The 24,359-nt window shown below is 48.1% G+C and overlaps 1 protein-coding gene and 1 long non-coding RNA gene across 2 annotated transcripts in view; both read right to left on the bottom strand.

Annotated features, from left to right (window-relative positions):
• Nucleotides 1–24,359, bottom strand: part of TTI2 (TELO2 interacting protein 2) — a 456,481-nt gene that overhangs the window by 63,809 nt on the left and 368,313 nt on the right. The gene's annotated exons all lie outside the window — the stretch shown is intronic.
• Nucleotides 17,450–18,064, bottom strand: LOC137463245 (uncharacterized). Its single transcript, XR_010993870.1, has 2 exons — nt 17,848–18,064; nt 17,450–17,664 (listed from the first exon to the last, which is right to left on the bottom strand). It is a non-coding gene; the product is annotated as an uncharacterized lncRNA (long non-coding RNA).

The raw sequence follows: 24,359 nt of genomic DNA, 5'->3' as shown, positions 1-24,359 counted from the left end.
CTGTTGAAATGGGAATTTTTGCCTCCTGGGGAGAGGGTTTGGTGCAGAGCAAGGAAAGACTTGAGGGGCTCTGATGGAAACTTGCTGCTCCTGAAGGATCTCTTTTCGTTCTTCCCTTGCAGCATCTCCGTAAGAAAAAACTCCGTAATAAAAACTCCAACTCTCCCCTCAGCTGCTCCCTCTTGCAATTGGGAGCAAAAGCAAGTGAGACTCTGAATTTCCAAACTGTTGTACAGGACTCCATGGAAAACCAGGAGGGTTCACACTAAAAATAAAAACAACATTGGCTGAGTTTAATTTTTAAATTAAATTTAAATTTTTAAAATTTTTTGTTTTATCCTGAGAACTTCCAACCCCTGCAGAAGTTGACCTGCAGCAGCCTTGGTGGAAAGCTGGAGGGGTCCCTGCAGCCAGGGTCCCTGCAGCTGCCCCTTCCCACCCTGCTCAGGAATGTTTTTCCTTTTCCCTGCACGGATCACTAATTGAAATCGCTAATTGAAATTCATGCTCGCGTCTCTTACGAGCTGTGAGTCAGAGGAATAAAAGCACTTAATCACTTAATGAAATTATTGCCTCTGCAGGCGTGGAGGGAGCGTGGGGGAAGGGGAGCAGGAGCTGTTTTATGGCAGGGGCTGGAAAAAAATAAATCCCCCTCAAATCCCTGAGGGATGGGCACACAGGGGGGACTGGATGTCCCCAGGGGGACCAGGAGTGTTCCCGGGGGGGGGGCAGGACAAACCAGGGGGGACTGGATGTCCCCAGGGGGGGCAGGAACATCCCAGTGGTGCCAGGACAGACTGGGAGGGACTGGATGTCCCCAGTGGGGTCAGGACAGACCAGGGTGGGACTGATGTCCCCAGTGGTGTCAGGAATGTCCCCAGTGGTGCCAGGAGTGTTCCAGTGGTGCCAGGACAAACCAGGGTGGGATTGGATATCCCCAGTGGTGCCAGGAATGTCCCCAGTGGGGTGAGGACAGACCAGGGTGGGACTGGATGTCCCCAGTGGTGCAAGGACAGACCAGGCTGGGACTGGATGTCCCCAGGGGGACCAGGAGTGTCCCAGTGGTGCCAGGACAGACCAGGGGAGGACTGGATGTCCCAGTGGTGCCAGGAGTGTCCCAGTGGTGCCAGGTTCTCCTGCCAACAGCTCAGAGGTACCTCTGCTCCCTCGGCCACCTCACCTGCCCCAGGTGAGGGCAGGGAGAGCCCGAGGGGTTTCAGGCACTGGGTGCTGGAGCCTCCTGCAGAAATGCAGGGATGAATCTCAAATTCCGTGTCCCTGTCCCATGTCCCTGCAGCCTCTGCTGAGCCGTCCCTGCTCCTGCTTGGCTGGCTCTAGGTGTGAGCACTCCAGGAATCGATTCCTGTCAATTAGAGACCTGGAAGAGCCTGGAGACTCCTTCAGATGAAAAACCCTGTGAAAAAAAAAAAAAAACAACACCAAAAACCCAACCGAAAGCAAGCAGGAAACATGAATGATTTATCTCTCGCTGGCATTGTTGTGTGGGGTTTAAATTACTGCCTCAAAGTCATTTCTCATTACGGTGCGCTGTCATCTCTGCCCGCACAAAGAACTTTGCTCCCTCTGCTCTCTGCTCTGCATCAGCCACTCTGGATTTATTGGGGAACATCAGGGAAGAGGCTCCTGTCCCTCCTCCCAGCCCTTCCAGCAGCCGGCTGCATCAGTCTGGGCTGAACTCAACGGGCTCAAAAAAGAAAAGAATCGAATCGATGCGGAATTAAAGGAATTAAAAATCAGGGATAAGGAAATAAGGAATTAAAAATAAGGAATTAAAATCACTCCACTGAATTTATTTTAATCTGTGACGTTGTGAAGTGCTTCAGCTGCAGATCCCACACTCCTGAGTGATCGGGGGGATGCCCGGGGTGAATTTGGGGTGCAGAGCTCAGGTTTGGTGATGGTGCACAGGAAATGGAGCAGATTTTGTGGGTGGCAGTGAAGGGGGAGCCCTGCAGGTTCCGTGGGTGTTCCACCCTCCTTTCCTGCCTTTTCCCCCCCTTTCGCTGGCGAATTCTCTTTTCCTGAGTAATCCATCCTCAGAGCACCTCACTGAGGTGATGAATGGCTGTCTCCGTGATCAGATGGGCCCACAGCTCCTCCTGCATCTGATCTCACCTTAAAAAAAAAAAAAAATCTCCTTTTTTTTAAATATTTCGCCCTTAGAAAAAAAAAATCTCCCCTCCTTTTTTAACATTTCTCCCCCCTTTTCATTATTTTCCCCATTATTTAGTATTCCCCCCATTTAATATTTCCCCCATTTAATATTTCCCCCCCTTTTTATTATTGATTCCCCTCCCCTCCTTTTTATTTTTGATTTCCCCCCTTTTAATGATTTCTTCCCCTTTATTATGTCTCTCTTTTAAAAAAAACTATTTCACTGTTAACCCTTTAGCGTCCCCCAGGTGCTCAGAGGTGCAAACCCCTTTTCAAGGTGCAGGTTTAAGCGTGAGTTTAATCTCTGACCCTTCAGTGGTATTTGGGGCAGGTTTTTGTTACCCTTTGTGGGGTCTCTGTTGGCTCCAGCTGATCTCCAGGTACAGATCCAGCCTAGGGCCACTCTGGGTTTGGATAATTCCAATTTGTCCTTAGGGAGTTGTGACCCCAGGCTGAGGTTTCTCTCCCTGAGCTGTTTGCATCTCAGTTAAGATGTTTGTGGATTTGTGCATAATTTGGAGCCGGTTATTTTATATTCAGGGCGAATCTTTTCCAAGCGTTGAGAATGAATTGCAAAATTTAATATATAGGAGAAAAAAAAAGGAAAAAAAAGGAAGTAACTTATAAAGGGAAAAACGAGTCTGAGCTTGAGGAGGAAAGTGGAAAGTAAATAATGAGGATTATGTCAGAGCCTGGGGATAGAAATGTAATAAAATGCAGAATTCAGACACAAACAAACTGAGGGGATGGGAGCTCATTTGGCCACTTAATGTTGGTGTGAGAGCAGCAGAGAGGTGTGGGAACCCAGGACATCCCTCGGGCTGCCCTGGCTGGCTCCAGACCCTGGCAGGGAGCTCGCAGACCTTGGCACAAAGTCAAAAACACCTGTGGCTTCCATTTTAGCCCATGGAAAAAACTGCCAGCTTTATGTGAGGGATTACAAGCCACAAGGGTTTGAGCAGTGTGGTAGTTGAATTAACACAGGGTGAAAAAGTGGAATTTTGGGTTTTTTTAGAGGGGACAAGATGGAGGGATTTGGGTGTGACCTGACCTTCTTCTCCTTCTCCTTGCCCTCCATGTCTTGCTGTGATGGTGACACTTTTCTGTTGGTTTCAGGTACAGACACACTGCCCAACAGAAATGACAGATATTGGCACGTTACTGTACACATCCCAATCCCTCCATCCCAATTCCTCATTTCCCAATCCCTCATTTCCCATCCCAATCCCTCCATCCCAATCCCTCATTTCCCAGTCCCTCATTTCCCATCCAAATCCCTCCATCCAAATCCCTCATTTCCCATCCCAATCCCTCCATCCCAATCCCTCATTTCCCATCCCAACCCCTCATTTCCCATCCCTCATTTCCCATCCCTCATTTCCCATCCCAATCCCTCCATCCCAATCCCTCATTTCCCATCCCAACCCCTCATTTCCCATCCCTCATTTCCCAATCCCTCATTTCCCATCCCAACCCCTCATTTCCCATCCCTCATTTCCCAGTCCCTCTATCCCAATCCCTCATTTCCCAATCCCTCATTTCCCATCCCAATCCCTCCATCCCAATCCCTCCATCCCAATCCCTCATTTCCCATCCCTCATTTCCCAATCCCTCATTTCCCATCCCAATCCCTCCATCCCAATCCCTCCATCCCAATCCCTCATTTCCCATCCCTCATGTCCCATCCCAATCCCTCATTTCCCGTCCCTCAGCTCCACCCCTCAGGTGTGCAGAATGTCCCTGGGGCTCAGCATCATCTGCTCTGACGCAAGCAGAACCCAAAAATCCACGTTTCTTCTTCCCTGCTTGGCCAAACACTTGGCTGGAGCCTGGAAAAGAAAAACCTTGTGGTGGTTTTAAGGCTGAAGGAAACAAATGAAATGTTTTTTTTTTTCCTAGTTTATATGGTCCCTGTTCAATTATGAAAGCACACTGGAGTTGTTTAACTTCATTAGAAAATCCCTGTGGACCGGATTCCCTGCATTTCAATCTGGATAAAATTTGGGTACTGGAAAAGCTACTGTACAACTGCTGTCAGCTTTGGCTTTCTGGTTCTTCTGCCCTTCACAAGTTTCATTCCCTACACTGGAGAGCAGCAGAGGAGGGAAAATATTTTTATTTTCTCACAAAGCTTCCAAATTTAAGCTTTTTTTTTTTTTTTTTTTTTTTTTTTTTTTTTTTTTTTTTGGGGGGGGGGGTGGTAAAAACTGCAAGCAGTTCAATTCCCAATGTAGCTGGTTTTCCAGAAGAACCTGACAGGTGTTCCTTGACAAAGGGCTTTGAGCCATCAGGAGGATAAATGTGAGGCTAATCCCAATTTATGTGTGCAAACAGAAGCCTTAAAATACCGGGCCTCTGCTTAAAATGCCCCTCTCCCTCTTCGTGGGCTGCACTAAATCCTGGCCAGAGCGTGGGGAGAGCCGAGCTGGGAATTCTGGAGCTCAGCAGCCTGAGACCAGCACGAGCAAAGTGCTCAGACACAATTTCTCAGGCGAGGAGAGCCGGGCTGCCAAATTAACAGCAGCAGGGCAGGAGGCCGGAGAATCAATCAATGCTCCCCCAGCAGCCAGGGAGGCTGCAAGAAACCCAGATCTGTGTAAATACATTTTCGGGGGGGGTCAAACTTTTTTTTTTCCTCTTTGCAATGTGTCTGCCTGGTTTCAAGCTGTTCTCCGCTCTGAGGAAACATCGATTTTTTATTTTTTAGATTTTTTTTATTATTATTTTGTTGTTGCTGTTGGGGCTGATTTTTAGCTGGAAAGAGCCCAGCTTTGCTGGGCTTGGCCTTGTCCAGAATTCTCTGCCACGAGCTGTGGGTTTGGGCCGCAAGCAGAGCTTTAATTACCGTGGATCCCACACAGTCTGCAGGCTTGACAGGAATGTGTCAGCGATGTTTCACGGGGCATTGCTGCTGATTGGCTCTGCAGCCTGGAATCTCATCACTGACAAATAAACAGGGACTTTTAAACCCTTTTTTCCCCTCAAAATACCATTGATCTTTTAGCTCTGTGTCCACTCTGGAGCTGGGAACGCGTCGAGTGTAAGAGGGAAGGGGTTGGGAGGGGATTTGGTGTTGGGGAAGATGAAATAGGAAGACCTTATAAATATGATTGCCTGGCAAAAGATTTGGAAAATACAGACATTGAGATGAGAACTAGATTTGAGATAACAAACCTTGACTACTGAATAACTAGAAAACAATAGTATAGCCAGGCTGAAAGCAATCCCCCTTTCTGATTAAACAACGCCCTTTACCTACAGATAGGTCCAAAGGTCAAATGGAATGCTCTGTCTCACCCCCAATGTATGGTTCATCCCACACCTGTGACCCTCCCCTGAAGCATCAGATATCTGTGACCCCATAGGCCCAAGTCCTGCTCCAGCCCACCTTGAAGCCCCCTGATAAGGTGTGCCCGAGGGACCGGACGCTCTCTTGGACCTTCCCATGGGACCCTCACCTGGAACCCTCGCTCCCTCTCTCTCCCTCTCCCTCTCTCCCTGGGCCTGCCACGAGTTGCGCCTGGCAACTCCAAGCAGGGTCTTTCACCCCTTTTAATAAACCACATCTTCTAAGACCTGACTTCAGAGATCTCTCATCCATCCAAACCGTCCTGGAGTCCTGCGCTCTCTACAATTTGGTGTGAAAAGAAGACAAAAATGGGTCGTGGTGAAGCCTGAGCGGACAAGAGGCTGCGAGGGAGGTGAATTTCTGTGGAACAGCCACAGCTGGGTGACAAAAGCACCCGGGGACTCTTTTCCACTCTCCTGAATGCAGCTCCCAAACCAGCAGCAGTTCCTGGAGTGAATTCCTCCCCAGAGGGAGCAGGGGCTGGATTTTGGAAGCAGTTAGCCTTAAATTCTGCGGTTTCTTTTTTTTTGGTCTCGAGGGAGCGCTGGGTGATGGGGCTGGGTGTCTGCTCCTGCTCCATCTCCGAGGCTGCCAGCTCAAATGGGGTTTTAAAAGCCTGAAATTCAGATTGGGTTCGAAAAGCTGGAGATTGGAGGGGAGAGGAAGGGGATTCTCAGCTCGTGGCAGCTGGAATAAGGATGTTTTTGGGGAAAGGAGGCACCCTAGGTGCTCATCCCGAGGTATGTTTTTAGAAAAAGAGGGTTTGAGGCCTGTTCTCAGAGCAATTATTGTAGCCCAGCTGCTGGAGAGGTGTCCTTGGAGAGTTGTCCAAAATAACAAGCAAAGCTGAGCAGTGGTTGGGAATTTTGGACGGGAGTTTTGTACAGAAAACAACCTCAGACACTTGTTGGGAAATGACTCGTTTGAGAACAGCTCCAGCTGGTTTTTTCACTCCTTGTCAGTACTTTGGAAGGTGAATTTCCTTCAGGCTGGAAGCAGCCTGGCCCCCAAGCTCCCTGCCCGGGGATTGGAGATAATTCAGACTCCTCTTGCTCGCCGTCCTTCCGCTGTTTTTAGCAGGATAAATCACTCCTGCTTGTAGGAAAAAACCCGAAAACATGAATTAATGGTGCCTGTAAAAGCAAATGAGGAGGAAGATTGACAAAAAGCACTGGTCCAACTTTCCCCTGCTTGTCACAGAGCCCTGTTTCTCCTGGTGGCCTGTCTTGGGCTCAGCTTTCCCATCTGTTAAGCGCTGCCTATAATTAGCCCGTCTTTCACAACTTTTCAGCATTTGGCACTCCTGATCCTGATCCTGCCGTATTTTCATTCCTGGGGAATAGATGTGAGAACAAAACAAATTACCAGCCATCCCAATTCCTCTGCTTTTCTTCTTTTTCTTTCCCCTTTCCCTCTGTCCTGGCCTGGAGCTGCAGGGTCTCAGCCCCCATGGGTGAGGTGACCTTGGGGACATTTCCAGCGGGGTTTGGGCAGCACCAGCAGGTCCTGCAGGGAGCTGGGGGAGGATTTATCCCCTCAGCGCTGAAATTTGGGTTATGGGTGAGGAATGAGGGGCTCCTTCCCGGGTTCAGCAGGAAAAGGAACTGAAAATCTGGTTTTGGGAGAGGAATGAGGGGCTTCTTCAGCAGGAAAAGGAACTGTGGGGCAGAGAGGGCCTGGTGGGATGAGATTTGTGGGATCAGCAGTAGGAACACTACAAAATAACCCCAGCAGCACAGCCAGAGGGGCTGAGGGGGCTGTGGGCACGTGCAGATGGAGAATGTCAGGAAAATTCATCCCCAGACCCCAGAGGTTTGAGCCCAAAAAGGAGACAGAGGAGTCCTGGGACTTTATGTGAATCAAGGGAGAGGCCATGGGGCGTTTCCCACGGGGTCTGTCAGATTTTTAGGGGATGCAGCCTCTTTTTTGTCCCCATTTCCTCTCTCATTCCCCATTGGCTGAGGTACTGGAGAAGTTCAGACTTCCCAAATCCCCTAATCCAGAGCCCCTTCTAACATATCCCCCCTTTGTCTTTTCCTATGGAATTTATGGTTCCTCCCATTGTTCCTTTCATCTCTCAGCATCCTTTTTTTTTTTGATCAGGAGACCCACAGCTTGTTTGTAAAGACTGTGAGGAAAATTCATCCCCAAACCCCAGAGGTCTGAGCCCAAAAAGGAGACAGAGGAGTCCTGGGACTATACTGGAATAAAGGAAGAGGCCATGGAGCATTTCCCATGGGGTCTATCAGATTTTTAGGGGATGCAGCCTCTTTTTTGTCCCAATTTCACTCTCTCTTTCCCTGCTGGCTGTGGTACTTGAGGGGTACAGAGCTCCCAGATACCCTAATCCAGAGCCCCTTCTAATGTCTTTGTCTTTTCCTTGTGTTGCTCAGTGGAATTTCTCTGGAATTTATGCTTCCTCCCAGTGTTCCTTTCTCAGCATCCAGTTGTGTTTCTCAGCAGACCCACAGCTTGTCTGTAAAGACAAATCTCCCTCATTCCTCTTATGGGGTTTGGGGAACAGAGCCTAAGTGTGGCTGGGCCTGATGAGGGGAGATTTCTGCTGCAGCAAAACCAAGTTTGCAGCCAAAACTGTGCCTAAACATCTCTAAAACAGGGGAGAGACCTTGGAGTGCCTGAATTTCCCTCTGGAGGGCTGGAAATTCTCTGGTGGTGGGAGGTTCTGGTGTGGTCACACCAGCCCAGGTGTGCTTCACCTGGTGCAGATGAACCTGAGAAAGGGAAAATCCCCTCCTGCCCCACGCTGATCAAACCCTGCCCCTGAACTTTAAACCCATGTGGAGTTTGGGGAAACATCAGTTCTGCTCTGGAAGCTTCTGTCCTTGGAATGAAGAGTTATTTCTGCACCTGTGTCAGGGACCTGATGGGAATTTTAACCTCCTTGGCTCTGCATTTGCAGCTTTGGAGAAGCAGCCACAGCACTGAGTTACTCCCAGCACTAAACCAGTGCCCAGAAAAGGCTTCAGACACCTGGAAATGTGCCTGGGACCCAGGCACAGGAGTTGTACTCAGATATTTGTGTGTGTTCCCTGTGGGGCTGTTGGTGCTGCCTCCTCTCCCGGGCTCTGCTGGACTCTGTGCATTAATCCCGAAAATGGAAATAAGAAATGGAAATGGAAATAAATCAAGATCTGAGCAGTGGAAGCGTGCTGCTGATGAACACACGGAGTGTGGAGTAACGGCAGGCCGGGAGATAATTTAATTAAAAAGACAAAAGAGGAAGGGAAGAGGGAGGAAGCTTCTCTTTTTACAGTTAATTCTGCTAATTCTGAGCTCAGCTTTGCTCTGTCAGCGCAGGAGTTGCCACCTCTCACCCCACACCTCCTTCCCCTCTTCTCCGTCCCTTGGTCTTGGCTCTTTCAAGGTGCCAGGAGTTGAACACTTCAGTGGGAGCCATTTTCTCTTCTGAACTTGGCCTGAAATTCCTCTTTCTTTTCTCATTCCTCTCTGCTAAGGTGCCCCCAGACCTCGTTCGGGTTGTGCCTTGTGAGGAATTAAAAACAGCGCCAGGGATTGTGCTGCTCCTGCTGCAGAATGTTCCTGAACTGAGGGGAAGAACAAGCACAGGATCCGTTGGATTTGGGGTTTCTGGGATTTGGATTTGGGGTTTCTGGGATTTGGAGTTGGGGTTTCTGAGCTCTCTCCACTCACAAAAACAATTTGATGGAAAAGGAAGCATTTTGGCAAATCTGAGGCAGGCAAATTAGGATTTGTGTGTCAGACAGGGACACAGAGGGGTTGGAGATCCTGGTTAAAAAGTGTTGAAGACAAAGCATCTCCATGTCCCCAGGCTGGGCAGGCCCTGGTGATTCCCAGTTTATCCCTTGTGTCCCCATGCCAGGAACATTCCTGTGCTGCTTTCCAGGCCTTGCGTGACCTCTGAGGGAATTCCCACCCACCACACAAACACTGCTGTGGCTCAAACTGAGCCAGGCTTAGCAAAACCCCGCCTTAGCCACTCCCTGTGGCTCTGCTAATTTTGCTAATTTCTGCAATTAGCAAACCCAGATCGAAGGCTCGTCAAGGAAAGAAATGAGGATTTATGGATCACCCAGGAAGGGCTGAGATAATTTCATTAAAGGTTTTTGGAGGAGAATCAGCGACAATAAATGAGAAGCAGCCAGGAAGGGGGGGAGATGTTGAAACACAGGGAGGAGTTCCCTTCAAGGCTTAACCAGCCCAGTGAAGGAATTTTTTATAGTGATGGGAATTACTGGGAATACTGGTTGAGAGGTTCAGAGCTCATTTCTGTTGTAACTTTTGACTTTTCCCTTATTAGCTGGTTTTATTAGGTTTTGAGTAGTTTATTTTACCAAAATCTCTCAGCCAAGGCCAGATTTTGGGAGAACATTTCCCATCAGGCTGTTCCCATGGGTCAGGCAGGTAAAGCTCTGCTTTAGTGCTGAGCTTTGGGTTAGACCACGCTTCTGAGGGGGTTGTAGAGAGTCTCATTAACATTTTAATCAGCTGGAAGTTGGTTTAAAGAGCTTTAGGAGGGGACAGATGAGCGTGGCTGGCAGGGTGAGCAGTGTTTATTCCAAAATGTCCCATTTAGCTGCTATTCCAGTCTTTAAACACCTCACAGGATGGAAATGAGGGCTCTAATAATAACAGCAGTAAAACTGAGAAATTTCTCATCTGTTTTCTGGGGCTGTTCTAATTAGTCTGGGATTCTGCGGCTGCTGATGGACAGAGCAAGTCAAACCCAGCACCAGTGCAGGCAGTAATTCGGTTTTCACTTGCAGCCAGCGCTGGGTTTGGCCTGGAATGTGGAAGGGGGAGGAGGCAGGGAGGATCTGGTGGTGCCAGCAGGGATGGGGAAGAGCTGGGAAGGGCTGGGCTGCCAGGTGTGAGCACTTGGAGCCACTAAAAAGTCACTAAAAAGGGGCCACTTCGTTTGGGTTTGGGTCTGTGCTTGCTCCTGCCCGCAGGTTTTGCTCTAAGGTCGGTTTTAAGGAACAAAAAATGCTGCTTGGCCCTGGCTGGGAGTGCAGGGCTTTGTGCAGGAATGGGATTTTTCAGCCCCACAGCGGGGTTGTGGAGTTTCCCGGGGGTTTTCCCAGCTGAGCTGGGCTCCTGCGAGGTGAAATCTGAGCCTGGCTTAAGGAATTTCGCCACCTCAACAACAGAGAAATCACACTAAGGTGTTCTTCAGGCCCACGGGGTTTCTCAGGGAGGAGAACCCATGGCATCATTTTCCAAATCCTCTCAGCAGCTTTGGGTGCCCCTGTGGCTTCCTCGCAGCCCCACCTCCAAACACGAATTTCCTTCTTGGGGTCTGGAGCTCGAGGTGACCCCAAGAGTGTAAAAGTCCTCGTTGCCCAGCCCGTGCAGCCAAAGGAGGAGTCTGAATGCGCAGGGTCGGCTTCTCAAGGTTGTTTATTGTCCCTTATCTAGAACATTCTCTCTCTGCCCTGCTGAGCTCTGTCCAGCAGGTCGGCCATGGCATTCTGTCTGCCCTCAGGGCGGTGTTCACATTTTATACCCAAAACTCCGTGTGCCATGGTTACAGTAACGTGCCAATATCTGTCATTTCTGTTGGGCAGTGTGTCTGTACCTGAAACCAACAGAAAAGTGTCACCATCACAGCAAGACATGGAGGGCAAGGAGAAGGAGAAGAAGGCCAGGACACACCCAAATCCCTCCATCTTGTCCCCCTGAACCCCATTCTAAAAACCCCAAAATTCTACATTTTCACCCTGTGTTAATTCAACTACCACACTGCTCAAACCCTTGTGGCTTGTAATTCCTCACACAAAGTTGCCAGTTTTTCCCACAGGCTAAAATGGAAGCCACAGGTGTTTTTGACTTCGTGCCAAGGTCTGCGAGCCCCATGCCAGGGTCTGGAGCCAGCCAGGGCAGCCAGAGGGATGTCCTGGGTTTCCACATTTCCTCGGGTTTGTAAAAATTCTGCCATTTCCCCAGCGTGTTCTGCATTCCCTGGGGAATTCCCTCATCATTCCCCATCCCCCTGCTGGCCCAGGGCTGCCTTCAGCCCGTAAAAGCTGCGGGGGGGAAATGTGCAAAGCTGCATTTTACACCTCGGCCCCACAGAGAGAGCAAATCACTCACCCATTTATCTGCTGAGACTCAGACTATTAAAAATTGGAGGGAAGTTCTGCAACCTTTAAATCCTGTCACGGCCCTTTGTGTTCCTGCTGTTGAGATTTTTTTTTTTTGCTGTGCTCGTGTCATCCAGGGTTGGGGATATTTACAGCACCTAAATCAATGTTGAGGACATGCAGAATATTGAGGGATCAACTCTACTTATTTCTAATGCACTTTAATGTTTTGACTGCCCGAGCAGAGTTGGGGAAATCGCAGTGCTGGAATGATAATGAGGAGTTTAACAGTTTTATGATGGTTGGAGAGAACTTTATGGAAGTTGATAAATCTCATCTTGTAGGTTTCAATTTCTCATTCCCTACAGAGAGATGGGCAGAATACATTGATACTGCATTTCAAATTGGCCAGATCAGGAGGAACAGCAGCTAAAATCCATTACAACCCAATTACATCCATCAGCTGAAGCTGTGTGCATTCACTCGTGAACATCAGCATTTAATCCATAAAGAGGAACTAATGAGAAATTTGAAAATGGAATCCATGCATCAGTGGCTTTGGAGAGATTTTGCTGGGATTAATGAACTGCCAGAACGTTGTCAACACACAGCAAACCCATTCTCTGCAGGTTTGTTTACTGACCAAAGAGAGATTACGCTGCTTTGTTCTGCCCGTCCCTCAGCCCTGCTTTTGTCCCGGCTTTGGGCTGCTGCTTTTCCTCGGAGCAGGAAGGGCCATTTCACCCACGTGGAGGATCCAACACTTGTTCCTTTTCCATCCTTCTCTTGTGGAGACCTGGCAACTTGGCTGCCCCAGCACCCACAGCATCCCTGCAGAAACCTCTGGCTCTGGAAGCCAAGGCCACGGGGATAAAAGCCCATTTCAGAGCAGAGGAGGGAAGGCAGGCTGCCACAGAGGCTTTTTGGATGGTCTGGAGCTGGAGGCTGGCTGGGGACTGTAGGTGCTGCTTTGTGGGGTCCCCTGTGAATTATTTCTGTTTTATCCCTCCATTACATGAATTATTTCTGTTTTACCCCTCAATGCTATAAATGATTTGCTGTTTTACCCCTCCATGCTGTGAATTATTTGTTTTACCCCTCTATGCTGTGAATTATTTCTGGTTTACCCCTCCATGCTGTGAATTATTTCTGGTTTACCCCTCCATGCTGTGAATTATTTGTTTTACCCCTCCATGCTGTGAATTATTTCTGGTTTACCCCTCAATGCTGTGAATTATTTCTATTTTACCTCTCATTGCTATTAATTATTTGCTGTTTTACCCCTCCATGCTGTGCATGATTTGCTGTTCCACCAGGAACGGCTGATGTGGAATATCTGGGATTTGGGTCTCCCCTGGTGTCCCTCATCTTGAAGAGATCCAATTTTCCTCATCACCAAGGCCACGTGGATTTCACAGCAGAGGAGGGAAGGCAGGCTGCCACAGAGGCCTTTTGGATGGTCTGGAGCTGGAGGCTGGCTGGGGACGGTAGGTGCTGCTTTGTGGGGTCCCCTGTGGGTTCCCCCTGTGATGGATTTGCTAATTCCCTGGAGGTGTTTGTGCAGTCCAGGAATTCCAGTGGAATTTATGGTTCTTCCTATCCTTTCTTTCCTGAATTCCTATGGAATTTATGGTTCCTCTCATCCTTTCTTTCCTGAATTCCATTGGAATTTATGGTTCTTCCCATTCTGTCTTTCCTGAATTCCTATGGAATTTATGGTTCTTCCCATCCTTTCTTTCCTGAATTCCTATGAAATTTATGGTTCTTCCCATTCTGTCTTTCTCGAATTCCTATGGAATTTATTGTTCTTCCCATTCTTTCTTTCATCCCTCAATATCCAGTTTTATTTATCAGCAGACCCACAGTTTGTAAGGACAAATCTCCCTCGTTCCTTTCAGTGGGGAGGGGAGAACTGGGCTCAGAACCCCCGGGGCTGCACAGGGGCAGAAGCTCGAGTGGGGATTCACTCAAAATTGGTGAGTTTTGGGTCTCAACAGCAGCAAAAATCCCCATTTTTCATCCTCTGTGCCTCAAGCAGCTGCTCCAGCCCCGGGCAATCACCTGCCCCCCCTTGGTCTGCACGGTTTTTTTACCAAGTGCAGTTGACCCCAGGTTCAGAATGAACAGCTGCTTAAATGGTCTTAAATTGGAGAGGAAACCTCTCAAAAGCTGCATTAAAGGGCGATTTAAAATCAGTAAATTGGCCCCACTTGCTGGATCTGAAATAAGCACAACCCCCTGCCGGCTGATGCTGGGCCAAAGTGGGGATGAGGGAACAGGGATGGGATCGAGGGGAAATGTTTCCAGCTGCAGAGGATCGTTTCCCTAAATCCCACTGGGTTTTGAGCACCAGGGGCTCTTCCTCTCATTCATCCCCCTTTAATGCTTAAAAAAATGCAAACCCAGAAAGGCTCCCAGACCTCTCAGCTGGGCCTGCAGACAGCCCCAGGCACGACCCAAATGTTCCAGCTGGGGATGTTCCTGCATCCAGGAGCACCTGGAGGTCTCCAGCCAGGCTGTGGCAGCTCCACCCTGCACAGGACTGAGGCATTCCGTGGCTGGAGACTCAGGGCAGAGCTTTGTAAAGGACACAAAACCCCTAAGAGTCACTCCTGGGCCAGTGATGTCCTTGGGGGGCTCCACTAAACCCACCCTCCTGCACCTGGGGACAGATTTCCCTCAGTGCTGTCAATTATTTCTGTTTTATCCCTCCATGCTGTGAATTATTTCTATTTTACCCCTCAATGCTATGAATTATTTCTGTTTTACCCCTCAATGCTGTGAATTATTTGCAGTTTTACCCCTCCATGCTGTGAATTATTTCTGTTTTACCCCTCAATGCTGTGAATTATTTCTATTTTACCTCTCATTGCTATTAATTATTTGCTGTTTTACCCCTCCATGCTGTGCATGATTTGCTGTTCCACCAGGAACGGCCAATGTGGAATATCTGGGATTTGGGTCTCCCCTGGTGCCCCTCATCTTGAAGAGATCCAATTTTCCTCATCATTTCTCGCTGACTTTTAACCAACTCTGCAAAACAAAAGAATCTTGAAGCAAAACCCAACGTTCTCCGCCCTCCTCTCAGATTTCCAAGCGTTTGCTCAAACGCGTGGCTCTGTCATAAAACACCTCCGTAAATCACATTCCAAGAGCAGGTCTTAACTACCTCCTGTTTTCTTTTCAAATTCCTCTTGTTAATCATCCTGACAGCCCCGACACGCGGAATATTGCGGGGCTTTGAGAGCCACGTGCTGCGTGTGAGAGGGAAATACAGCACAGAAACAAATAAAGAACAAAAAGAAAGCAGAGAAATAAAGAAGCCATTTTGTTGAAAACAATTAAATAAACGTGCAGGTTAATTCCGAATCAAATATTTAATTATTTTTAATTGATTAAATCTTTAATTTTAAAATTATTATTATTATTATTTAAATAGCTATTAATTAAATAAAACCTGCAGGTTGATGGTGTGCACGCTTCACACACAGATTGCTCCCAGTGTGACACAGGCTGAGTGCACCCACCCTGAAGGCTTTGAAATGTTGGAAAAAGGGAATTTGATTGGAAAAAGGTTGAAAAAAGGTGAAAAAAGGTTGGAAAATGTTGAAAAAAGGAAGGCTCTCGGTGCGTTCACCTTTTTTTGAGTAAATGCAGCCTTGCCATGGATATTTTCTGACACCACCAAGTGCTGGAGGGGGGTGTGAAGGTGGAGTTACATCCAAGCTCCAAGCTCAAATCACCCTGGGAGATTTTGATCAGAAATCTGAGCTGGCCTGGGCTGCCCAGAGCCGGGTCCAGCTGGACAGGGGCTCCCCGTGGAGGGCACAGCTTCCAAAAATTCCCAAAAAAAACCCCACAGATGGCTCCAGCTCCAGGTGGAGCAGCAGCCCCAGGGGTGCTCCTCACCCTTCCCACACTGACATCCCGGCAGCCAATTAGAGACAAAACTGAATTTTCCAGCTGCTGCCTTCTGCACACCCTGGCTCCCTGGAAATATTTCTTTATCCTTGGGAACTCAGCAGGAGAAGGCTCTGGGAAGGATAAATAAATCCCTCCTGCAGCCCCTCCCTGCCAGGTCAATATTTGCTCTGTGAGGTTTGGAGATGAATTCTCTGCTCAGCTCTGCAAACACCAGGGGTTCATTGGCGCCCCGTAAATGAGTTCCTGGAGATCAATGAGTTGTGGGGTCAGTGGCTGGGATGTTCCAAGGAGCATTTTTGGGGTTGATTTGGTGGCACGGCGCGTTCAGGTTGCTCTGAAGTCTCTCATATTTGCCAAAATCTTCGTCGTTCTGGGGCTGTGCAGGGTTTTTTCCTCGTTCTTTATCACTGAACCCCCGTATGAACTGCACCAGCACCACAAACCCAACCATATTCTCATTTCCCCCTCTCCTTTAGGTATTTCTCAGTTCTATGGCCTGAAAAAAATTGAGTTTGGAGCCTCGGTCATGGTGTAGGGGATGTTTTGACATCTGCTCTCCTCAGTAGATCTTTGGGTTTTTCCTGTATTTACGGCTCCTCCTGAGCCCCCACAGCTGGGATGGTGTCCGTTCCCAGGATCTGCACTAAAGGCATCAAAACATGGAGAATTCTCCATCCCTTCAGGGCTTTATTTCAATTTTTAACAGCACCTGGCCTGGCAAAATGTGGATTTATTTCTGCTTCAGTGTGTGTAAATCAAGCTTTCATTTCCCTCCCTTACAGAGAAATTGGGAGTGACTCCTTGTCCCTCAGAGGTGTTTACACTGCTGGGAAGTGCGTGTAGAAAAAAAGCTTTGTTTTTCCAGATTTCCTTTCCTTTCAGAGGTCACCAGCTGGGATTTTACCCCTCCAGTGGCTGAGCAGCAGAAATGCTGTGGAAGGGCTGGAAAAGCTGGGCTAAAAATCTGAGAAAATAGACCAGAATTAAAAAAAAAACTGGGTTTAACTCATCCAACTTCCCCATGTGGCTGCAATAACGGCTGGGAAATCCAGAAATGCTCTGGGTTTAAAGGTCCTGTTAACACCTAAAAAAAAAAAAACCCAACAATTTATAAATCACCTCTGCAAAGGAGAATGGCTTTAGACCCTTCAGCTTGGAAAAGTTCTTTGTGGGAGCGGGGAATGGGATGGAAATGAGCAGCTCCAGGGCTGAGGAGGAGATTTTGCACTCCAGAACCACGGGGAGCAGGAGATGAAAACTCAATTTTAAGGACACGTTTTAAGTAATGAATGCAGTGGAGTGGAACAGCGACATGCAGTAAGTGGGATGTCCTGTAAATTGATCTGAAAATCACTGCTGGTTCTGCCTGCTCTGGCAGAATAATTCACAATAATTCCAGGGAAAATAGCCTTTTCCTGGGAACAGCCCGAGAGCAGAGGGAAGGGGAGGTGTCCAGCTGGGAGAAGGAAAAGGAGCCCTGGAAATGCAGTTTTTTGGGGTTTTAACTCACTTCTTTGTGCTGTGAAATGGTGAAGGTGAGGCTGGGCTGGCTCACAGTGAGAAAAAATTCACCTGGCAGGGTTTTATGCTAAATGAGCTTTTAGGCAGCACCGAGTTCATCCCTGCACTGATAATTAGCAGCGATTTCATGGAGGAGGAGCAGGAATTGTGTGATCATGGTCAGGGTTAAGTAGAAATCTTTATGGGGGGAAAAACATCTCAAATCATGGAAACTTTGCCACTTATCTCAGTAAAAGAGAAGGGAAAATTGATTTGAAAACTGGCGAGCGGCTGTGTTGTTATTGTTGTGAGGGAAAAATTGGTTGTAATTTTACCATGAAGTCAAATTTTACCCCGTGAGTTTTCAATTTGCCTTCACAGAAGGCTGAGGAGAAATGAATGTGTTCCAGAGATAAGGTTTTCTTCTAAGAAAAATCACTTTAATTGGAAAGCAGTGAATGAAAACAGGTCGTGATCACCGCATTCTTGTCTTGTCTTTTTATTTTTTCTTTCTTTTTTTTTTTTTTTCCCTCCCTGCTGGACTCCTTTGCACTTCCCAGCTCCACTTTCTTCTGCTGCCACTTCAATTTCTCATTGCTCTCGGAGGTGAAGGAACATTTTCGTCTGGCAGGGCTGGGTGGGGTAAGAAATGAGCCAGATGTGAGGGATGCAGGCTCTGATTGCACCCCCTGCAGTTCTGTGCTTAAAAAACCCCAACAAACAGCAAAACCCAGGCTGAACAAACAAGGAAATGCACATTTTGGACTCTTCCAGAAGTTTCAAGTCGGATCAAATCTGTTTTCATTTCTAACTTACAGCTGAACTCCTCACATTCCTTCTGTTCTTGCTGCCTCCCCGAGCTTTGTCTGGAGATGTTTCCATTATTGTTGAGGAAATTCAGGGTAGGAAAGGAGCTTTAGGTGCTGAAGGGCTTTGGGAATGTGGGGAATTGTCTGAGAGGAGATGTTTGTGCAGGCTGGGGAGGAGCTGATGGCAGCAGCTCCTCACAGCCACTTTGGGGTTGGCAGTTTGGAGTTGGGAGTTTGGGGTTGGGAGTTTGGGGTTTGCCATTTGGGGTTTGCCATTTGGGCTTGGCAATTTGGGGTTGGCAGTTTGGGATTGGGAGTTTGGGGTTGCCCATTTTACATTGGCAGTTTGGGGTTGCCCATTTTACATTGGCAGTTTGGGGTTGGGAGTTTGGGGTTGACCATTTTACATTGGCAGTTTGGGGTTTTCCATTTGGGGTTTGCCATTTGGGCTTGGCAGTTTGGAGTTGGCAGTTTGGGTTTGCCATTTGGGGTTGGCAGTTTGGGGTTGGGAGTTTGGGATTGGGAGTTTAGGGTTGCCCATTTTACATTGGCAGTTTGGGGTTGGTAGTTTGGGGTTGGACATTTGTCATTGGCAGTGTGGGGTTGGCAATTTGGGATTGGCCATATGGGGTTGGCAATTTGGGGTTGGCAGTTTGGGATTGTGAGTTTGGGGTTGCCAATTTCGGATCGGCAGTTTGGGGTGTTTCATTTGAGGTTGGCAGTTTGGTATTGCAAGTTTGGGGTTGGCAGTTAGGGATTGTGAGTTTGGGGTTGGCAGTTTGGGGTTTTCTGTTTGGGGTTTTCCATTTGGGGTTGGCAATTTGGCATTGGCAGTTTGGGATTGTGAGTTTGGGGTTGCCAATTTCGGATCGGCAGTTTGGGGTGTTTCATTTGAGGTTGGCAGTTTGGTATTGCAAGTTTGGGGTTGGCAGTTAGGGATTGTGAGTTTGGGGTTGGCAGTTTGGAGTTTTCCGTTTGGGGTTTTCCATTTGGGGTTGGCAATTTGGCATTGGCAGTTTGGGATTGTGAGTTTGGGGTTTGCCCATTTGGGCTTGGCAGTTTGGGATTGGCCATTTGAGATTTCCACTTTGGGGTTTTCCGTTTGGAATTTGCCATTTGGCGTTGGCAGTTTGGGGTGTTCAGCTTGGGGCTGGCAGTTTGGGACTGGCAGTGACCTCCTCCAGGTCCCTGCTGGATTCCTGCTCGAGGTAGCACCCAGCTGGAGGAGTTTATAGGTGGGAAAAGTCCGTGGAATTCATCAAAGGTGCTAAAGACAGATTTCCTTCTGTTTACCGAAGAAAAAGCAGGAATGTGGCTTTTCCAACACCAACCCACCAGGTGCAAATTGCAACATCTGGTGCGAGCTGGGCAGGAGCCAGGAAGGATCAAAGGAGGAGCTCTGATGGAAAAAGCGGATTTAAATAATAATTAAATAAATAAATTCAGGCTTTGCCCATGCATGGAATCTACAGGGGAAAAGAACCCCTAAAAGAGGCTGGGTTGAAGCCGGACTGGCCTTTGTTAGGGAACACAGGGGATTTCATGATGGTGCTGTGGGACTTCTTTGGGGCTTTCCTGAGGCAGGGCCTCATGGCCAGTCAAAATTCTGATTTTCATGAAGGAATTGGTTGTTGCTCCCTCTGCCCGGGCTCGGAGGATGCTGCAGGATCCCGTAGAGGGATGGGATTAACCGGAGAGCTCGGCATTAAATTCTCCCCACTGAACCTTCCTCGGGTTCGGGGTTTTGGGATAAAGATCCACAAAGTCCTTAATTCAGTGAAACTCTCCCCTCCCAGCCCCACCACGGATATCCCACCTGGCACCTCACATTTCCTGGGAAAAGATTGCCCAAACTCTGCACAAACCCCACAGCTCTCCCCACATGAGCTTTTTTCCCTTGGGAAAAGCCCCATGGGTGGCCCCTCGCCTGAGGGAACTGCCTGATTTCTTGGTGCTCAAAACTCACCAGGGAATCGTTGATTCCATCAAACCCATTTTATTTTAATTCCTTTTCCTTTCCCTCAGGAAAGGGGATCAATGCTGACAGAACTTTTTTTCCCCTCCCCCATAGATTAAATGTCCACAAATCTCTTGTTTTGGGTTAATTACTGCAAATCGAGCTGCCCAGAGCCTGCATTTCCCCTCTGCAGCCCCTCGGGGTTTATTTGCTGGAACAAACTGGACTCCATTTATTTCCCCTCGTTTCCACAAGGAACACAGCCAGAAAAAGGGTGGAAATCACATTTCCTGTTGTGTTTTTTTTTTTTCGCCCTGTTGTTATTTTCCATCTCTGGAACTCTCGTTTTCATGTTGTTTCCCATTTCCTGGGCTGGTTTTGTTTGGCTTTTGGGAACCACTTGAGGGTTTTTTTGGGAGCTGTTGAAGGTTTGATCTTTGGCAGGTGGAAGTGAGGAGTCAAATCCAATGTGCTCAAAGCAGCATCACTGAGAGGGAAATGAGGGCCCTTGGTAAATGCAGAAAAACACAGGAATAACAATGAGCTCCTGCCCAGGATCTGCGTTTTCCACCCCAATTCCCCAACTCCTGCCAGCACTAAATGCTTACAGCAGAGGCACAAACCTCTGAAGATGCAGGATGAAGGTTTGTGCTGTTGTTTGAGGAATCAAAATTGCTAAAATGAGGTGAAAGCTCAAGCACTCCACTGAAAAACCCTCGTGGGCACCTGCAGGACTCCAGGATTTGCTGCTCAGCCATTCAGGGCAAGTTGATGTGCTTCAAAAGTTGGGAAAATTCCTTTAGCGACTGGCTGTGCCTCTAACTGTCCAAATGCAAAATTACCAAAAGTACAGAAAAATACAGGGAAAAATACCGGAAAAATAGAGAAAAAAATGCAGAAAAAATACAGAAAATATATACAGGAAAAAAAAAGATAAATAATTTGCAAAAATACAAAAAAAAAAAAAAAAAAAAAAAGAACAAAGGAATAAAATAAAGTCTCCTTGCCCTGCAGGAGGCTCTGGAGGGATTGAGGGGATTTGGGGCTCAGAGCCAGCAGGATTGCAGGATTCACCCCCCTGGCTTTGGAAATCTGGGTTTATTGCTCATAACCCTCGGCTCTCCCAAACATTTCCTGTTTGGCCAGTCCTGAGGTGCAGCAGGCAGTGAATGCACCTGATTCTAAACAAAGCAATGCCGAGCTCTTGGTGTTTATGGCATCCCAAACATTCCTGAGAGTGAATTCTCTTGGGGTCTGGGTGTCGAGGTGACCCCAAGAGTGTAAAAGTCCTCGTTCCCCAGCCCGTGCAGCCAAAGGAGGAGTCTGAGTGCACAGGGTCGGCTTCTCAAGGTTGTTTATTTTCCCTTATCTAGAACATTCTCTCTCTGCCCTGCTGAGCTCTGTCCAGCAGGTCGGCCATGGCATTCTGTCTGCCCTCAGGGCGGTGTTCACATTTTATACCCAAAACTCCGTGTGCCATGGTTACAGTAACGTGCCAATATCTGTCATTTCTGTTGGGCAGTGTGTCTGTACCTGAAACCAACAGAAAAGTGTCACCATCACAGCAACACATGGAGGGCAAGGAGAAGGAGAAGAAGGCCAGGACACGCCCAAATCCCTCCATCTTGTCCCCCTGAACCCCATTCTAAGAAACCCCAAAATTCCACTTTTTCACCCTGTGTTAATTCAACTACTTCACTGCTCAAACCTTTGTGGCTTGTAATTCCTCACACAAAGTTGGCAGCTTTTCCCACGGGCTAAAATGGAAGCCACAGGTGTTTTTGACTCTGTGCCAAGGTCTCCGAGCCCTCGCCAGGGTCTGGAGCCAGCCAGGGCAGCCAGAGGGATGTGCTGGGTTCCCACACCTGAGGCTGAGTCCTCTCCCCAGCCTATTAAATTCAGCCCTTCTGGGTCACTTAAACTCCTCTCCCCAGGGATGATCCATCTGCCCCGATTGGGGGAAGAGAAATCCAATACAAATCCCAATTTCCTGAGGAAAGAGCCAGGTTTAAACCTCTCCAACAACTTCCTGCCCTTCAGCACTGGTGAGGAGTCTTCCCTTTGCTCCAGAATAATCTGCTCAGTGCCTGTGGCCCTGCATTATTTCTCTCACATCTGGAGCACCTCTGGAAATGCAAATTAACAGCAGCTGGAAGCATTGCATTTCCCTCTTTCTGCTGTGCTCCGTTGTCTGAATGTTCTTTATTTACACCAGCCTTTAATCCTGGAGTAAATAATGGAGTTTTTGATGGGTTCCTGTTGATTCAAGCATTAAAGCCTCCCCCTGTTATTCAAAAATATTGTCTCAGGTCAGCTCTGCAGCTGCTATAAATTAATGTCCAATTCCAAGGGCCTGCACAAAGAATTATGGACAATTTCTGGCCTATTTTTAAATCTTACAGAGGGCTGCAACAGCACATAAAGATCCATAATGTGCCCAGGGCTTTGTGTTTTTAACTCCAGCTGCCTGAATCTTTTAGTCAGAACTTTGCCAGCGAGTTTTCATTTACAGGCAGAACTCCTGCAGGAAAAAGGGGCTTTTAGAAATGAAAACAAAAGAATAATGAACATCGGTGCTCACTTCTTGCATCCTAACAACCCCATAACCAGCTTTTCAGGTTAAGTATCTTTTTATTGTGGAGATTAAATAAGGTTTTCACAGGATTTTGAGGGAGAAAAGGAACTTTTGGGGTGATGTTGGGAGGTTTAAACAACCTCACCCTGAGCTCTGCAGGACCATCAGGTTTCAGTTCAATTGCTGCATTATTTAGGAAGATTTTAAAACCCTGCAAAGCCCAAAGCTCCAGTGGGCTGGAGGTGCTGGCCCTGGGCACTGAAATAGTTGGGTTTGTGAGCAAAATCATTGGGTTTTGATGATGCAAAATGATGTGGCTGAGGAGAGGAGAGTCTCAGCTCCTCCTTGAACTGGGAGCACTGGGAGCTCTGGAGGCTTTTCTCTAAAAGTGAAACCCGCGTTTCCATCACCAGTTCTGGGTAAAGTCCCAGGGAATTCAGAGGGAATGGAGCTGAGGGTTGTCCTGGTCCTGCACTGGGAGTTCTGGAGGATTTTCTCTAAAAGTGAGAACCTCATTTCCGTCACCAGTTCTGGGGGATGGTAAATTCCCTGGGAATTCAGAAGGAACGGAGCTGAGGGTTGCGCTGGTCCCACACTGGGAGTTCTGGAGGCTTTTCCCTAAAACTTAAAACCTCATTTTCACTCCCCAGTTCTGGGGGGAATGTAAATTCTCTCGGAATTCAGAGGGCATGGAGCTGAGGATTGTCCTGGTCCCACACGGGGAGTTCTGAAGGCTTTTCCCTAAAACTGAAACCCTCATTTCCATCACCAGTTCTGGAGGGAACATAAATTCCCTGGAAATTTGGAGGGCATGGAGCTGAGGGTTGTCCTGCCCAGGAGCAGGTGACACAAAGGGCTCCAGCTGCACCTCCCAGGCGTTCTCAGGATCCTCTGGAATTCACTCTCATCAAAGCAGACCTTGCCAGGACGAGCTCTCTGTTGCTCACTTATGTAACACCAAATGTGCCTGCACAGCCAGAGAGCCCATTAAATATTTAAACCCCGTCCTTTCCTCAAAAGCAGAACAGCAAAGATGATTTTCCGTGGAATTTAACATTAAACTCTGGCAATTTGTACAGCTGTGCATATAAATAGCTCGCACATCATCTCCGGAGGCAAAGGTCACTCTGCCTCATCCATTTCAATGCTGGAGTTCCATGGCAACAACCTCTCCCTGGTATTTATCCACAGGGACTTGGGAGAAAGCGCTGCTGGGTTTGGAGAGGTGAATGGATGGGGTTTCACTGTCATATTTTGCTTTTTTCACTGGGTTTTTTTCCCCCCCCCGTGCTGGAGCTCTGTGGGTAAGCAGAGCTCCTGAGCCGTGGGTGACACAAAGCTTTTCTGAGGGAGGAAATCCGAACAGACAAGTGCCTGATTCCCCTTAATGCAATTTGTTCCAGGGCTGATCTTCAGCCCCTGCTTCATTACCTTAGACAAACTCAGACCTGGCTCCTGAGGAGAAAAAGGTTCTTATTTGCAATTAGAATCCCCCAATTACACAGCACGTCTCGAGCTGCAGCTGAGGGCAGTTGACTTTTTAAATGCCAGAGCCATTATTTCCTCAAATAATCAACGTTTGGAAGTGAATGTCACGGCAGGATTGGACAAGCAAAGCACGAGCAGCTCGGGGTTCTCCCTCCCTGAGCTCCGTAAGAGCTTTAATTTCTGTGCAGATCCCTCAGGCAGGGCTTCATTTGATGAAAAACAGGGATTGGGGTTTGGTTCGGGTGGATTGAGATCTGACTCTTTTTTAGGAGCAGGGGTTGATCTAGGGAATCCCATAGTGGGAGGAACCCTAAAGATCATCCCATCCCATCCCATCCCATCCCATCCCATCCCATCCCATCCCATCCCATAGATCCCATCCCATGGATCCCATCCCATGGATCTCATCCCATCTCATCCCATGGATCCCATCTCATGGATCCCATCCCATCCCATCCCATCCCATGGATCTCATCCCATCCCATGGATCCCATCCCAT

Source organism: Anomalospiza imberbis, chromosome 28, assembly GCF_031753505.1.
Source record: "Anomalospiza imberbis isolate Cuckoo-Finch-1a 21T00152 chromosome 28, ASM3175350v1, whole genome shotgun sequence".
NCBI lineage: Eukaryota > Metazoa > Chordata > Aves > Passeriformes > Viduidae > Anomalospiza > Anomalospiza imberbis.
Note: the sequence above shows the minus strand (reverse complement) of the source record. Positions and strands in the feature narration are given on the sequence as shown.